The following is a 4840-nucleotide window of genomic DNA, read 5'->3' as shown; positions in this document are numbered from 1 at the left end:
TCCTGTTCAAACTAGGTAGATGTATCCATGCTAACGGTAAGCAATTGCAATATATTAAATTCATACATATCTTTTTTATATAGTAAACATACAACAACAACAACAACAATAAACCCAGTGTATTCCCACAGTGTGGGGTCTGGGGAGGGTAAGATGTATGCAGTCCATACCGCTACCTCCGAAGAAGTAGAGAAGTTTTCGATAGACCCTCGGCTCAAGATAAAGGATAATAAACAAGGGGATGGATGACATAAAATAGGAACTAAGCAATATAAAATAGGACACCCACCTAGTAGTGACATACACTCACATACCAAAGACACCTATGTACACTGCCCTATGATTACTAAATCCGGCTACACAAGAACTCTCCTGACTTCTAGCTACAACCCATACACTAACACTAGCTTTCTACCCTAATCCTTGACCTTCACGCCTTCTTATCTAGGGTCATGTCCTCAGTAAGCTGAAGCGGATCCATGTCATGTCTAATCTTAATATTATGCAGGACAATTGGAAAACTAAAAAGGGGTCTAAAAAATAAACATAGGGTGGAAGACTCTATAGTTGAGGCATATTTGCAAGAGAAACGTCCCAATTTTGTTCATACTACTTTGGTGATTAAGTTGCCTGTTTAAGAAATAGACCGAATCATCATCAGGACGAGAGAATGAGTCTCATTTACAATAGATATTAATTTTCAATCAATCTGATAGTAAGGCTAAAAAGATCATATTTCGCCGGCTCACTACCATGGAGCATAAATGAGCAACTTTGTTTGTCTTACTTAATTGCCCGGAAGTTGAGCCCTCTTTGAAGTAAGGATATTAAATATTAACATATCATATATATTTACTCATTCCCTTAAGTAAACTAATTGTGTTTCACGTGTTATACCTTCAGTTCATTTAAGACTCAATTCCACGAAAATTAAGTGTATGTATCCTTTGCAACATGGTTTAAATATGAGGTGTGTAAGTGTACAAATATTTCTACAAATTTTAAACATTTTTACATCCTTCAACTAATATATATATATATATATGTGTCTGTGTGTGTGCGCGCGCGCGTGCGTGTGTGTGTGTGTGTGCATATAATATTTTTAGGTATATCATTCACCAAATACAGCCGCATATAATCAGTTCTTGAGAGATATTTCTCTAGGACTAGTTAAAGCTCATACAATAACCCATTACACAGTAAATAAATTTAAATTTTTCATCGAAGAACACTCCAGAACAAGGAAAACAAACAATAGTGGTGTTTGGGTTAAGGGTGATGATGATGTTGATTACTTTGGCATCATACAAGAAATTTTAGAAATGGAGTATGTTGGTTTGCCAATAAAGAAAACAATTCTCTTTCGATGTAAGTGGTTTGATCCAAGAACAAGAGGCACAAGAGTACATAAGGAGCATAACATCATTGAAGTGAAGCACAATAGGACGTATCCTGTTTACAATCCCTTTGTTCTCACGCAAAATGCTAAACAAGTGTATTATGCTCTTTATCCGTTGCGCAATGATAAGTCTGATTGGTGGGCTATAATCAAAACAAAGCCTATAGAATTGGTGAAAGTTGAGAATGTGTTAGAGACTGCGTATCAAAATGAAATGCAGATTGATCACCAGTTAGTGGACATTGATTTAGTGGATAGTTTTAACTACCCATAAAATATATTAGAAGAAGTTAATATTATAGAAGAAGAGGTTGAGTGGGTAGGGGGTGAGGAAACTTTCGAAGAGAGTGAATGATTTAGTGGAGAATCTTCGGGAGAGGAGGATTAGTTTGTGTAGGTTGTATTTGTTATGTATTGATATCTTTATGCTTTGTACTAGTTACTTTTATGTTTCTTGTTTAAGATTGATATGTAATATACTGTGTAAGATTGTTGTTGTCACTTTTCCATCTTTTATGTAGTAATATATTATTTTAATACTGATTTAATGATTTGAAATGTGAATTAGCAACTTGAAATTAGTTATTTGGAATGTTTTACCACAGGTATTTTCTTATATTCATTTTGTAAGGACTAACTACTTGTTAACTTTACATAATTTAGATGGGAGGTAAAGGTGACAAAGGTAAGCAAAAAGTTGATCCTACAAAGACAAAATAGAAAAAACAACCTCCGCCTTATAGACGACCGTCAGGTATTCATATATCTGAGGGTCGGTTTGATGACGTGCCAGCACAACCCTCTTATTCTAGGTCGTCGCATCATTCAGTTCCTACTTCTATGCACGTGGGTCCACTTCATGGGTCTACAACGACTCATTCTGCTCCCATCCTCATGCCACCACCTTCACATCCATTCAGTTCCTGCTCCTATGCACGTGGTTCCATTTTATGGGTCATCGCATCATTCTCAGATGATTGCTGGCACATACGGTCATATACCATCGTCTGCAGTACCTTCTACTAGTAGTCACTCACGTTCTCACAATGATTCTGTTGGATCTATTGGGTGGACAGATCTTCATCTTGGAGGCACACCATCCGGTGCTTTAGATCCACCCACGTCAGTGCATCCACCAACACTTGTTCCGCATCCCGAAGATTGAGATGCTTATCAGAGGAGATATATTATTTCATATGGAGTAGGGTAAGATTTCTAAATATAACAACATTATTCATTTTCTATTTACAATATTATTATGCTATGTGAAATTAATGTTTGATTTTGTGTTGTAGGTTTTTGCCCGATGATGAAATTTTAAAAATTACGACTAATGCATTTGTCGGAACTTCAACGACTATTGGACCTGTTGAAAAAAGGTTCCAGAATTTGATATAAAATAAATGTTTAAAGAATTTCAGGTAAAGATTTAACTTATCGACTACTTAACACATTGTTAGAACAAAGAATTAAATATTAAATTTTTATTTTTGTTGTAGAAATATTACTGGTGGGATGAAACAAATGAAGATGCTATACGAAAGAATTTTTATAAAAGAGCAAGACTCAGAATGAACGGTCTGTTGGATTATGCCAGAACAAAAAGGGTATGACCAGAGTTTATACTCGAACCCATGTGACAAGATTATCTTCGCTATTGGAATAGTTATGAATATCAAGTGTTGAGTGACAAAGGAAAGAAAGCCAGGGCATTATCCAAGGGTGGATCTCTAAACACTGCGGCAGCAGTTAGTCAGATTACTGAGGTGCAAAAAATAGTATATATCTTTTATAAGTTTAATTGTATGTTTCTATTTATATTTTTAATTATTTGAAGATTAAAACATTTATCATATGCAGAAAAAATTGGGTCGGAAGATACAACAACATGAGGTATTCGAGGAGACCCATGTAAGGAAGAAAAAGGACCCAACTGATGAAGATGCCTGGGTTGAGCCTCATGCAAAAGCTACTCATGTAAGAATAAAATTTTGTATTTATGAATTTTTTTCTCAAAGTTGATATAATTCAAAGAGTAGTTTAATAGTTTTTTAATATTAATTTTAACTTTACTTTAAATATAGGACAAATATATGCAGTTCATTAATGAGTATCGTAGTACTCAGCCTTCTAAAACTCAGGGTGAAATAATACCTGAAGATGTAGAGGAGGAGTTCTGAAAAAAAACTGTGGGTTCTCCAATTAGAGGCCAATACTACAGGTGCCACAGAAAATGCTTTAGCCAGAATATTAGGTCTTCGTTCGGCGATACATCCTATTCCTCATCAGCTGATAGAGAAATCATCGATTTACTAAAATGTACGATTTCTGAACTCAGTAAAGAGCTTGCTGCACAGACTAAGAGGGCAAATCAGAAGGAGGAGGAAACATTATCACAAATCAAAATGATGCAGGCGCATATCAACTCTTTAATTCGATCTATAGGGATTCTTCCTTCTTGTCCTGGTGATGCAATTCATGTTGCAAAAGGTCTAGACCCACTGGATGATTATTACACCTCAAAGGAGGAATTAGATCCTGTGTGTGAGGCTGAGGATGCGGATGACGAAGAGGATAATGAGTTGTAGTTTTTAGACTTTTGTATGTTTTGTAGTTTGGATTTGAAGACCTTGATAAATTTTGTAAATAACTTGACTTTAAATGTTTGTATTGTTATTCTGGTTGTTTGTATTGTTATGTTGGTTTGATTTTTATGTTGTTATTTTGATTGTTATGTTGTTATTAAAAAAAAAAAATTACCAGCAAAACCGACTACATGTGATCGATTTTCTGAAAAAATTATACAAAAATTGATCATAGAAAATCGATCACATGTGGTCGGTTTACTATAATTAATTAAAAAATATCTTATTAAATAAAAAAACCGACCACAAGTGGTCGATTTTGTATTTAAATTAATTATTTAATTTTAATAAAACCGACCATATGTGGTCGGTTTTGTATTTAAATTAATTAATTAATTTTAAAAAAATCGATCACATGTGGTCGGTTTTGTATTTAAATTTAATTAATTAATTATAATAAAACTGACCACACGTGATCAGTTTTGTATTTAAATTAATTAATTAATTTACATATAAAACCGACCACTTGTGTTCGGTTTCTTTTGAAAATTTATTTTTATTTAAAAAATCATTTTTAGAAAATAAAATAAAATAAAATTTTAAATATATATATATATATTTAAAAAAAATGACTACACGTGGTCGATTTTTTAAAAGCTACCACACTTTTTCCGACCACGTATTTTGATCGATCTTTTTATCGCAAATGCAGAAAAACTGACCACATGTGGTCGGGTTTTCTTTTTTTTAGTAGTGAGACAACCTCACACAATTCACTCAGAATAAAAGAGGTTCACACAAGTGCTACTGTAACACTTGTGTCTCACAAAGTCTCCCCCAAAACGAAACTCTCAAA

This window comes from Capsicum annuum, chromosome 3 (assembly GCF_002878395.1).
Source record: "Capsicum annuum cultivar UCD-10X-F1 chromosome 3, UCD10Xv1.1, whole genome shotgun sequence".
Taxonomy (NCBI): Eukaryota; Viridiplantae; Streptophyta; class Magnoliopsida; order Solanales; family Solanaceae; genus Capsicum; species Capsicum annuum.
Note: the sequence above shows the minus strand (reverse complement) of the source record.